The sequence below is a fragment of the Schistocerca serialis genome, chromosome 6 (assembly GCF_023864345.2).
Source record: "Schistocerca serialis cubense isolate TAMUIC-IGC-003099 chromosome 6, iqSchSeri2.2, whole genome shotgun sequence".
Taxonomy (NCBI): domain Eukaryota; kingdom Metazoa; phylum Arthropoda; class Insecta; order Orthoptera; family Acrididae; genus Schistocerca; species Schistocerca serialis.
The window spans coordinates 534,283,303-534,296,965 of record NC_064643.1 but is presented as its reverse complement, the minus strand read 5'-3'; positions in this window follow the sequence as shown (position 1 = coordinate 534,296,965).

Sequence of the window (13,663 nt, the reverse complement as noted above, 5' to 3'; positions counted from 1 at the left end):
TTTTATCCAAAATGATACCAGTCATGGAAACCTATGAACATATACAATATTTGGAAATGTCTCATGGCAGCAATGAAGAATACTTTATGGATGCCTCAGAAGGATGTGATAAGGAAACTGAATTAGTGAGCAAGCCCCAGAAGTAGATTATATGGCTCTCAATATAAGAAACAAATAACAAAAAGAGACAAGCTGTATTGTCTCATGTGTTTTGGAAACCAGCAGTGATTGTAAGAGGATAATAGATGTAAGTTTTCTGAAACAGTGCAGATGCCATAAACTCACTTTTGTATGGCCAAAAATCAAGGAATCGAACATTGTATAGCCTCATGAGGTTATCGCATGGCTTCCAAAGCCAGAGACTCTTCCCTATGATCACTTTTATTCGCTGTGGTCGCCTTTCACCCCCAACAAATATTTTCTAAGATTTTTGTAAATAAAATTGTTACTAATGACATACTGTGTGCCTCAGTTTGCCCCAAAACTGGTAGAACATGAGACAGTGGTCATTTCATAAGTTGTATCACATTACCCACTTACCTGGGGTGAAATGATATGTACAAGGATTTAAAAAAATAGATAAAGAAAATTTAAAAAAATAATTGCATGGGTAGAGAGTCGTGAGATACATCTAATCACCCATTATAAATCTATTGATTTTTTTCAGTCTTTGTTAATGTGTTTTCAATTTACATATTGTATTGCTTCACCCCCTTTTATAGGAACAGTAGAAGTCCCAGGAAAGTGCCATATAATAATCTGTACTCAACAGGTGATTTATTAGACAGATGTGTTGTTTTTGTAAAGATATTTTCTTTAATGTCGTGATGCCTCAATGTCACCATTTTCTGCCCGTCTTCTAGGTAAGTTCTTATGCGCCAATCAGTGTATTCCTCTGCACTGTTTTGGGCTGATCTTTGAATAAGGAACTGATGGTCAATTACAGGAACTGATGTTTTTGACAGTTCTATAAAAACCCCCAGTACCTAATGTGGTCAATGTTATCCAGAGATTTATAGAAAGCTTCTAAGTACTCACATGTAGCTATTAATATGGATCAGGATATACTGAATGCATACTGATTTAGTGATACTTATGATTTTTTTGTAGTGTAGCTCTAAAACCTATCACAGAAAACTGTTTCAAATATTTGGAGGAAGCACTGAGTTGTGGTACTGGATGATTGTTATTTATATTTTCAGTGTCCCCTTTTTTGAATGGAGGAGTGAGTTTAGCTGTTTCTAAGCTACTGAGGACAGTTGATACGGACATGTTCACGTTGTACATTAGTGGTGTCATTGTATAATCAGATAACTTTGTAATAAATAATCAGGCACACCATCCAACCCTCATGAATATTTGTTTTTGAGCGACCTTATTATTTGGTTTATCTCTACCTCTGTGACTTCCTGAAGCAACACAGATTCATAAGTACCATTTAAATAATTTGGTAGATCCATTGGACTACTTGCATACTGATTCTGGATTAAGTGATGTGCATTATTACTAAAGTACACATTAAACTTATCAGCTACTACTTTTGGATCTGAGAGTTCATTAATTTCTATGAAGTAATAAACAAGTAATGGCTCCTCTTTTTTTCTCCTTAAATAAAGATTGTTAATTGAAAAAATCGAATTTGGCACTATTCCTCAGTGTTTCTTCTCCAATCCACTGTGTTACCAGACTCCAGTACTGCAGTTGCTTGCAAAACAGCTGACATCGATGTTTGTATTTGCCAGTGTTCTGTGATGGAATTATTGAATGCAGAAGGAGAAACACACATTCGCATTAATGAAAGGCTGAAAAATGTGTGTGGTGATAAAACAGTGGATATCAGTGCTGTTGAATGATGGGTTTTTGGAGACTGAGATTATAGTTATTCTTCTTAGGAATGTGCTTGTTCTTACACTGGGTAACTATTGTTTTTCAGAGTGTATATTTTTTACTTTGTTTGTTGTGGGCTAAATACAGAGCTATTCATGTTTCTTGAGGGAAGATTTTACTTGTAAATAACACTTCTCCAAAGCCATTAACCCCCAATTCCTTCCTGTGCCAAGCAATAAAGTATTTGTCCATTCCTGTAAGAGAGTTTATATTTTGTATGTCAGCCAGACAAGGCCTCGATATGCGTTGTAATGACAGCTAGCCTGACAACTGGTGATCCAATATGATTTAGCCTGCACTACAGCACAGGAAGAACTCATGTTAGTGAACCAAGCTTTCTACCATGACTGATAAACTGGATGTGACAGAATCCATTGGTTTCCATGTGTTTATTGCCTTTCTAGCACATGTCCCTGTGCTGTGATTTGCGCAAGTGGAAGCCAGTTACCATTATGTGGGGACTTCAATGGATTTGCAGAAGTGGTGAGACAACTAGACCATTGGTATGATGCCGAGGTTGAAGATATAACCATGCCCTCTACAACAAACTCCTATGAGAACCTGAAGATGGAACTGATTCATAGAGTCTACATCTCAAAAAGAGTACATAAGGCAAGCTTTAATTCAGGAAGCTTTCAGTGACTAGAAGCCATCACAGTGTCTAAGGCACTTGAAGAACGAGGTTGACACGCAACAACTTGTACCTGCATTATGGAGTAGTTGAGGCCATGAAAACGTCTGTGCTCCAATGGCTTTGGAAGCAGGACCATGCATTTTACCACTTTGGAATATACGCCCTTGTTAAAAGGCAGACTAAAACTGTGGAAATGGATGGAGATTAAATTGCCAGTATCGTGGTTCGCAATCTATGTAGTTGAATTTGCATCCCTTGACAAAAATAAATAAATAAGAAGCATTGCCTTTTGACTGACCCTTGTATTTGCAAATATTTTCTTAATGTGACTGTCCTGTGCCAGTTTCTGATCTGATACCTTTCTGTACAGCTTTTGTCATATTTTTTGTATTTGAAATGTAGCTATCATTATTACTTCTTTTGGTCTCTTTCTTTACGTTGCTGAGCATTTGGTTATATTTTTTCCAAATAATTTTTAAATTCTGGCGTAATATTATTGTGTTTGATTGAAGAGTAGAGAATTTTTTCTTTCGACTGGAAGCTATATTGCCTTCTGTTACCCAAATCCAATACTTGTTTTTAGCTATCTTAATTCTCCTCATTTACATTGGAAATGATAAATGAAAATAATGGAAACATATATTGTGGAAACTGTCGAATATGATATTTACTTCGGTATCTTTACAAGCCAGTCCACAGCCATAAGTCTATGGTTTTACCGTTGCATAGAAATATCTGACGGCGCGAGGATTGCGTTCTGCACATTATTGTCAACATTAATGCTGTGGGCACACGGGATGAGTTTGCTTAAGTTGACGTGGCGCTCTAAGAGTTATGTGACATCTTTTCCCGCTATGTCACGCCGAGAAGCCATTCCATCACGTGAAATAAGTTTTGTGATATTTCGGCAACGCGCCTCGTATAGTAGAACCATTAAGAAGCAAGAATACTCTTTACGTCACACACAGATTATTCCCGCCAAAGCTGGCATTGTCACGTTTTCTCTTGACAACGCAGTTTGTTTAAGAATGCCAATTCACATTGGTCGTCACATCATGCCACATCAAAGCATATCACAGAGCATTTCAAATGGTGGCATTCAAACAGGTCATCAACGGAATGTCAAGTCACGTCACGGCACGTCAAGGTTTCTCGGGAAGAAAGTTTTGACATTATCGTCTGCTAACACCGCAAGTTGTCCTATTTTTACCTCACTTACTTTTGTTATGGTAGTTGATTTTGTGCTTTTGTTTCTTTGTAATGTTTGTTTTCTTACTATTTTATTTTGTTTTCATGGTAAGTTACTAATGTTCCATGTCCGCTTGGCCTTTTCTCCATTGTGTGTTCTTATACAAGAAGGTTGGATATCTGAAAGTGAAACATTGTTTAGATTCTACTATAACAGAACAGAGCTGACGTTCACAATGTACACAAACAAGAACATAAGCTGACGAAGTAGTTTCCGATACGTGACATTTTAAGTTAAAAACTCAGTTTTAATGAAGGAAAAATACAATTGTTTATCACATTATTAGCTGCGTAAGAAAGAAACATAATGGATGAAGTAAACAGGCTCCGTTTATTCCTTCCAAGGTATGTCCACACGATGCCTCTTTCGACGTGTGCAATCGCGGACGCAAGGGAATAAAAGTTCATGCACAAAAATTTGTGGAGATAAACCATGTATGCTTGGGGATTCTACACTTTGCCTTATTGCGCAAGCAGTCTGTTATGAAGACTTTCTTTTCTCGGGAACTTGTGTTTCGTTTATTACGATGAAGTAGCGAAGAAAAAAAAAACGCAAAGGAGACTGAAGTTAAAAAATTACATAACCAATATAGGGACGAGAAATACAAAGAGATAACGTTTTGTCTCCAAATTTCAGAGGTCAAAACGAGATTTTAGATTTTCTACTTGAGAAACTGCAGTAATGAGGTTGGCAAAACAATTTTGTTACCTAGTAACTATATATTCGTTTGAATTATTTATTCCTCGTTGCAAAACAAAGTATTTCGACTCTATCAAATTTGTAGATTTATGTAGCACGCGTATCATCACATTCTTGATATTGGAGTTGTCAAGGTACAGAGCAGTATTGTCACGTAGAAGAAGGTGTAATTAGATGAATGACGAACACTAACTTCACTTAACGAAGGTTTATTCAGCACTTGAACATGAAAGAGTGCGGAGTGAACTGCCTCCGGCCAGAACACAAAAAGTATATATACAGCTACAGAACATTCCTGTACAATGATTCTAGACATATGTGGATGCTTCTGAAATGTACTCGAACCGAATATAGAAATTAAAATTGTACAGTCCAGGTGAGTTTTGACCCCACGACCCTCCATGCAACAGTATCATAACCACTACACCAAGGTGCTACTCAGCTTTTTCTGCGACATTGCTTCCTCCTTAAGAGAACATTGCCTCGATGTTACGTCCTCCTAGTCTAAGAACGAGTCATTAGTCCTGCATACGCCGACTCCTGATGACTGATTCTCGCCCTGGCGGTGATCTTCTTAGAACTTTTTTTGCCGCTATACTCTTCGTCACCTTTCCTCTTGTTGCCTGTTGCTGGAGCTACGGATTTACCCTGGGTTGCAGTATCATTATAGGTCTTCATTCGAAAGACGTAGACCGTATCTCTGATCTTTCGTTGTCTTGTGTCGGGGTCGAAATCTTCAACTTGATAAGTAACATCAGACAACTGTCTTACAACCTTATAAGGTCCAAAGTAGCGCCTGCGGAGCTTCTCAGAGAGTCCAACTTTCCGAACAGGAGTGATGATCCAGACGAGGTCACGAGGCTGATAGACAAAAGGGCGGTGGTTCGCGCCATACCTACGGCGATCGTTTTCTTGATCCTGCGGCGTGCGGAGTCGAGCTAACTGCCGAGTTTCGTCAGCTCTGGTTAACACCTGGCCGATGTAGTCGTCATCCACGTCATTAGGATGTAACGGAAACACAGTGTCCATCGTTGTAGTCGCCTCACGCCCATTCACCGGGAAAAATGGCAAAAAACCTGTGGTGTCTTGTTTGGCAATATTGTAGGCAAACGCCATGAAAGGTAGCACCTCATCCCAGTTGCTCTGCTCAACATTGACAAACACTGATAGCATGTCGGCCAAGGTCTTATTAAGGCGTTCAGTAAGACCGTTAGTTTGCCGATGGTAGGCAGTAATGTTGCACCGATGGTTTATTTCTGTCACAAGATTCGATTGAAAAACTTTCCCTCGATCCGTAATTAACGACCTTGGGGCACCGTGTTTTAACACAATGTCTTCCACGATGAATTTGGCTACCTCAGATGCTTTGGCTGATTTCACAGCTTTTATAATGGCATAGTGTGTCAGATAATCAGTGCAAACAATAATCCATCTATTGCCACAAGCAGACGTTGGAAATCGCCCGAGAAGGTCAATCCCAACACGCTGGAAAGGCATTTCGGCTGGTGGGATTGGTACGAGTCGGCCAGGTGGATTCTGAGGAACTGCCTTTCTCCTCTGGCACTCTCGACAGTGCAACACATAGTGATGGACACTCCTAAATAAACCTGGCCAGAAAAATCTCTTGCAGAATCCATCGTATGTCTGGCCTCGAGTGAGTCATGGAATTTCTGTAGAACATTCAAGCGCATGTGCTTAGGAATCACTGATAGCCACCTCTTTCCAAACAGATCATTTTGCAAAGTAATCGATTAACTACCTTATATTGTCCTTTCACATCCTCTGACCGATTTAAGACAAGCATAATTTGAGATATCTTGGCATCCTTCTTCTGCTCAGCAGAGAGATCCTGGAGTGCAGGGAGACAGTCACTATCTTCATCAAAGCCTTGATAGTCTTGCACAGGGTTTCTTGAGAGACAGTCGGCATTTTGGTGTTTTCTTCCACTTTTGTACACTATGGTAATGTCATACTCTTGAAGACGCAGTGCCCACCTAGTGAGTCGTCGTTTTGGATCCTTAAGTCCTATCAACCAACAAAGTCAATCATGGTCTGTAACAACTGTGAATGGCGTTCCATAGAGATACTGTCGAAATATGCACATGGCCCAGATCACAGCAAGACATTCTCTTTCTGTAGTTGAGTAGTTTCTCTCGGCTTTTGTAAGTGTCCTAGAAGCACAGACTATAACCTTCTCTTTTCCATCCGAAATTTGCACCAGAACAGCACCGATCCCATACCTGCTGCCATCTCTGTGTAGTTCTGTAGGTGCTCTCTCATCATACAGACCAAGTACAGGGTCCGTTTTCAGAGCTTTTCGGAGCACATTGAAAGAATCTTGTTGAGCACCACCCCAGATAAGTTTAAAATCAGCTTTTAGCAACTCTTGGAGTGGCCTGGCTTTGATACAAAAGTCTTTGACAAAACGACAGTAATAAGAACATAATCTGAGGAAGCTTCTCACATCTCTAATACTTTTAGGAATAGGAAATTCCGTTACAGATTCCACCTTTTCTTGGTCTGGCCGCACACCTTCGTTTGATAGAAGGTGTCCAAGTATTTTGATTTCTTTTGCTCCAAAGAGACACTTTCTTGGATTAAGTTTCAGTCCGCCTTGTTGGAGACACTTAAGAACGGTCTCCAGTCTTTTTATATGTTAATAAAATGTCTCTGAGAACACTGTAATGTCATCTAAACAACAAACACACATCGTCCACTTCAGGTGTCTTAGAAGATCATCCATCATTCGTTCAAAAGTTGCTGGTGCGTACACAAACCAAACGGCATTACCTTAAACTCATACAGACCCTCAGGGGTGATGAATGCAGTTTTCTCACGATCAGCCTCATCTACTTCGATTTGCCAGTATCCCGAGTACATGTTCATCGTTTAGAGACACTGAACCGCCTTCAGACAATCCTTCTTCCTGATGAGGACCACTGGTGACGACCACAGGCTCTGCGAAGGCTGAATAATGTCATTCTTCATCATTTTCTCTACCTCGTCGCGAATTATTCGACCTTCTGTTGCTGACACACGGTACGCTCTCTGGTTTATTCGCTGATTATCTCCAGTGCTAATCTCGTGCTTCTCTGTCTATTTGTCTAATTTGCTCTTCACCTGTGGATTGAAGCATTCAGAGAACTCTTGAAGAATGGCAAGTAGCTTCTTCTGTTTTTCCTTAATGAGATCTGGTGATAGTCGAACTAGAAGATCTTGTTTCGTAGTGGTAGTGCTAATTTCGCCCACAGACCCAGCATGGTAGGTTTCTATGACTCTCAGCTGTTCTTCACATAATGGCTCAGCATTTGCTACGCACATGCGTCTTGGAAGGATCTGCTGTTCTCAGCGACAGTTAACTATCCACAATTTACCGAATCCGTTCTTAAACGAGACGACAGAGGCTGGGATGACCAAGTTATTCCTCAGTGGTATGCTTCTCTTACATTCCAATACATGCTCCATGGGTTGATGCACGGCATGACACGTGTCAGTTACCTTTCTAGCGTTGACTGCAGGAAAGATCAATTCATCCGGCACACATAGTCTCCACACACTTGGATGCACATCTTCCTGTCCACATTATCTCATCTGGTGTAGCATAATCTTCGAGCGACCACAATCTATAATTGCTTGAGAATCTTTCAAAAAGCACAATCCGAGAATGACGTCATGACTACACTCTTGTAAGACTATGAATTCTAAGGGCTGGGTATGGCTACTTATACCCACATGAATGGTACATCTTCCTGTAGGTTTTACATATTTCCCATTAGCCAATGGTACTTCTCCGAAACGACTGAATATGATGCTCCAGAGACCACAAGAGCTTGGGCTGGTCGGCTATCCATGAGGATATCAACATAGTTTCCTATCATTTTTGTAGTGGTTGTTGGCATAGGAGTTTTCTCCTTGGCGGTTGAAATGTAACAGTCTAATCAAAACCTATTTAAATACGTAAATTTTAACCATAAACAGTAATTTCTGACATACAGGTGTATGGAAATGTGTACTTGTGAAAAAGTTATGTAGAAAACAATCACAGAATCTTAATTACGCTAATGCGTAGAAGTCCGTTAATTGGTAGGAACATTTTATATGATATGAATCTTCTGTAATTAGTAAATATAACAAGTGTATTGTTAACATTTGATACCTAAGTGTTTATACACACTACAATTAATATAGAGACTAGAATTCACTCATGTGTTTAATGTATAAGAATCAAGGTAATCATTGAAATATATCATTTGTTTTAGATTGAGAGTTTTAATTGTTAATTAATCAAAAATGTTTCTAAACAATGCCGAGGATTGTTTGGGATTGTTAAGAAGGTATATAAATAGTTACAGCCATATTGGCAGTGGGAGTCTGTACTCTGAGTGTGTTTAGACAGGAAGCATGAAGCTTGTTGTGCATAATTTTTTCATTATTGTAAGTATGTTACAACTTATTTCAGACTTGACAAGATGCTTTTAATTAATTTGAGATTATAATAAATGTTCAGTGGAAACAAAAAACAGGATTAATAAATAAAAAAATAACTTTATAGTTATTTTTTTACAGTTACTGTTCGAGAACTTCTGCTGCGACAGATTGCCAGATTCTGTAAACTAATCTTGTATTTTGTTTCAGAGTTAACTCGCTTGTTGAAATAATATTCCATTTTTTTTGAGAACAGGACAAAAAAGAACGTGAGTAACACTACAAACGACTTGGTGATACTTAAGTGAAAACGCAACTTGGAGAACCAACTGTAAGTACAAAATTTATTTGAATTTTTACTCTTGGAAATTGTTTTTCGCCTGCATTGTGATTATGGAGGATAATAGAGAGGTTAACAACAATAGGGAAGTTAATGATAATGGGGAGGTTAATGGAAACTAGAAAAACAGCGTAGATATTACTGATAATGTAGTTAATCGGGACAACGAAATCGTAGAGGGTAGTGACCACAGTAGTGTGTGTGCACCCTCTCGTGGGTTTGCGCCTAATGTATCGGCCTTGGAGAGGTTAGTTCAGCTTATGGAAGAACAAAAACGGTCAATTGACGAGCGTAGAATCACTCTTGATCAAAATCTTGATTCGATCGATAAAAAAATTAGACAAACAAGAAACCCAAATTAGCAAGAGAAAAGAGAGTTTAGAAATATGCTGGGAAAAAGTACACGAAAATTCCATAAATGTGTCGACTATAAAAGGGGAAATTGTCACCTTGACACAGGAACACCAAAAATTTGAAGAGAGGCTTTGAAAAAGCTCAACACAGATTTTGTAAAGAAATTCATAGAAACAGACCAAAATATACAAAATTTCGCTAAAATTGCAAATGAGAATTTCGCAGAATTAAAAGAAGATGTAGGTACTTGTTTAGGCGAAATTTTGAACTTCAAATGTAATTTCAAGAAATCGCAGATTCTGTTGCTGTGAAATCTTGCTGTAGTTACAGTCCATTGTGGAACAATGTAAACATAAAAAACATTTTCAGGGAAGAGCAAAATACACCCAGTTGATTTCATGTGCCAGATGAAAGAGAACTTCGAATATAAAATGAGCGATAATTAAAATAAATTTTTGTAAAAAGTTTTTAGATGGGGAGGCTTTGTCATGGGCGAATCAAGCAATTAAATCCGAACTGTCGTTTAATGAGGTAGAACGAGCTTTCATGAACAAATTCTGGTCAGAAACTAAACAAGCCCAAATTAAGTCAGAATTTCTGAATGGGTCAAATTTCGGACCGGGTAGTGGACACATGGAAACCTTTTGTGAACAACTGTAAAGAACTTTAGTTTATCTTGATAAACCACTTGATGAAAGGATCCAAATAGATGCTTTAAAACGTAGATTTCCACACAGGGTACAGTGGAGTTTGGCCTATGGGCCTGACAACACCATTGAAGAATTTTTAAGATTTGTAGACAAATTGGACTTAGCATGGGAAAGAAATGAAATCTATAGTGACAGCCAAGATGACAGTACAAATAGAAACAGAGCTTACAGTTTCAGAAAGGGAAGGGATAAAACAAACAGGACATACCAAAACTATGCATCCAAAAGTCAACCTGAAGTGAACAGAATAAATTTTGATAGGGAATTTTCGGAGAATTTTCTATCTGAAATCAAAGATGAAAAAAGAAAGAAAAGAAAATCTGAATTAAAATTAGAAGAAAACATTTTGAAATTTTTTCTTAACAGTAGTAATGCAGTAGTAGTTGTTGATAGTGGTGAGAACAGATCTGATGAATATGGTTTAGTGATAATGTTGAGTGACTGTGAAATAAGTGAAAATGCTGATATTGGTGCTGTATGTGTAGAAGCTGATGCTCATGTGCTAGGCAATGGAAGTGAGAATGACAGAGTAATTCAAGATGAAATTGCAGTAGATAATAGACAGGAAAAGGAGGATGTGGTAAAACAGAGTAGTCACAATGTTGAGGTTGTTGAAGAAGTGTGTGAGAGAGAAATGAGTTTGGTGTTGAATATAATATTAAGTGTGATGATAATGTTTCTGATGAGAATGTTTCAGATGATGATGATGTTGATGATATGTTACTTACAGAATTAGATGGGCTGGTGTATGTAGAAGTTAAAGTTGATGATTTGATGCTGAATGATTCTGGAAATTCTGGTGTGTGTTCGAGTAATGAGTTAGAAACCAGTAGAGCAGTGCCTGATAGATTACTGTTACCAGCTGATTTTAGTGATGTTGTGTCTGAATGTGTTTGTGAAAATGGAAAAGAAGATCTAATTAGTGATAGAGTATGAAGTTTAGTCAATGACTATAGTAACAAATGTCAGTATGGTGATTAAAAGTGTAAGGTCCTAAGCGAAATTTGTCAAAAGGTACACTCAGATGATAAAATTGCCTTGAAAAATGTGGAATAGTCTCCTGGTGGTAATAGATGAGTAAATGTGAGGAATCTGTAGTAAAAGGTAGTGATTGTGATAAAGTGGAGAAAATAGTTAGTGACTATGGGGGCAGATGTAACCATAGTGCCCAAGAGTTTTTAAATGAAATTTGTCAAAATGTGCATTTAGGAAAGGAAAGTTGTTTTGGAAATTTGGAACAGGCATCTAATAGTAACTCAATTAGTGAATGTGTGCAAGTAGTGAAGGAAAGGAAATCAGTAGCTTGCAGACAGATTTGAGGGAGCTCTGCAAAAACAATTACCTAGTTAATGAAAGTACCACAAAACTGAATAAACAACCAGCAAATAGTAAACTTGTGTTGAAGAATGTATGCTCTATGCCACACAGAAAATCCCATGCTTTTCAAATGGTTCAAATGGCTCTGACAAGGGAACCTCCCCATCGCACCCCCCTCAGATTTAGTTATAAGTTGGCACAGTGGATAGACCTTAAAAAACTGAACACAGATCAGTCGAGAAAACAGGATGAAATTGTGCGGAGCTAAGAAAAAAATAAGCAAAATATACAAACTGAGTAGTCCATGAGCAAGATTTGCAACATCTAGGGCAATCTGAGCTCAGGAGCGCCGTGGTTCCGTGGTTAGCGTGAGCAGCTGTGGAACGAGAGATCCTTGGTTCAAGACTTCCCTCGAGTGAAAAGTTTAATTTTTTATTTTCAGTTTATGTGACGAACTCTTATGTTTTCATCACTTTTTTGGGAGTGATTATCACATCCACAATAAAACCTAAATCGGGCAAGGTAGAAGAATCTTTTTACCCATTCGCCAAGTGTACAAGTTAGGTGGGGCGACAACATATTCGTGTCATGTGACGCACATGCCGTCACCAGTGTCGTATAGAATGTATCAGACGTGTTTTCCTGTGAGGAATCGGTTGACCTATGACCTTGCGATCAAATGTTTTCGGTTCCCATTGGAGAGGCACGTCCTTTCGTCTACTAATCGCACGGTTTTGCGGTGCGGTCGCAAAACACAGACATTAAACTTATTACAGTGAACAGAGACATCAATGAACGAACGGACAGATCATAACTTTGCGAAAATAAAAAAAATTAAGCTTTTGACTCGAGGGAAGACTTGAACCCTAGACGTCTCGTTCCGCAGCTGCTCACACTAACCACGGGACCACGGCACTCCTACACTCAGGTTGCCCTAGATGTTGCATATCTTGCTCATGGACTATTCACTTTGTATATTTTGCTTATTTTTTCATAGTTCCACACAACTTCTTCCTGTTTTCTCGATTGATCTGTGTTCAGTTTTTCAAGGTCTATCCACTGTGCCAACTTATAACTAAATCTGAGGGGGGTGCGATGGGGAGGTTCCCTTGTGAGCACTATGGGACTTAAAATCTGAGGTCATCAATCCTCTACACTTAGAACTACTTAAACATAGCTAACCTAAGGACAAATGAAAATGAAATGAAATCACACAAATCAATGCCTGAGGCAGGATTCGAACCTGGGGCCATAGCGAAACCCATGCTGTACATCTTGTCATGCCACGCTATCAAATTTCTGACACTATAATAATGAAAATACTAATTGAAAGAAAATTACAACTCATAAAAGGTACAGTTAATGTTCACTGCTTTCTGCAGATGCAAACACTGACAAGTGAGAAATCGGATAACAACACATTTAAAGCTAATACTGTGAAATATATTTTTTGTAGTTTATATACAGATTTCTTTTATGTGTGAATATTTGCATATTTTTACCTACATTTTATCTATTCATAGAGTGGGGGTTGATAAGGGTATATTTCAACATTAGTGTATGCTTTTACCTGGCATAGATTGGAGATTGTTTGATTTTTATGTAGGACCATTTTAATTTGCGGCTATTTTGAGGAATGTGACACAGCTGAAATTGTGCAGACAACCTTAATCACCCGTTTAGCATCATCATATTTGTTCTTTGATCTTTGACACACCATTGGAAATTTGTTATGCATTTTACTTTCCAAAGTGAAGATCATACTGTCTACTTTAGCAAACTCTATGGTGAGTACTTTAACCCAGTGAAAGTGAAGTAATCAATAAGAGGAAATTTATTTTCATTTTTGTTATCACTGAATATTTTAACATTTTTTTTGATTCTCATGAATTAAATAGTGATTTGAGGAGTTGAAATAGTTGAGAATACATTCTGCACACCGTATAGTCAAGGCAAAATCTGGGGGTGAACATCCTCTCAGAAACATTTTCCAGTAGTTTTGTGGTGAAATTTAACAGGTAGGGGATCTGCGGTTCTTTCATAGATAC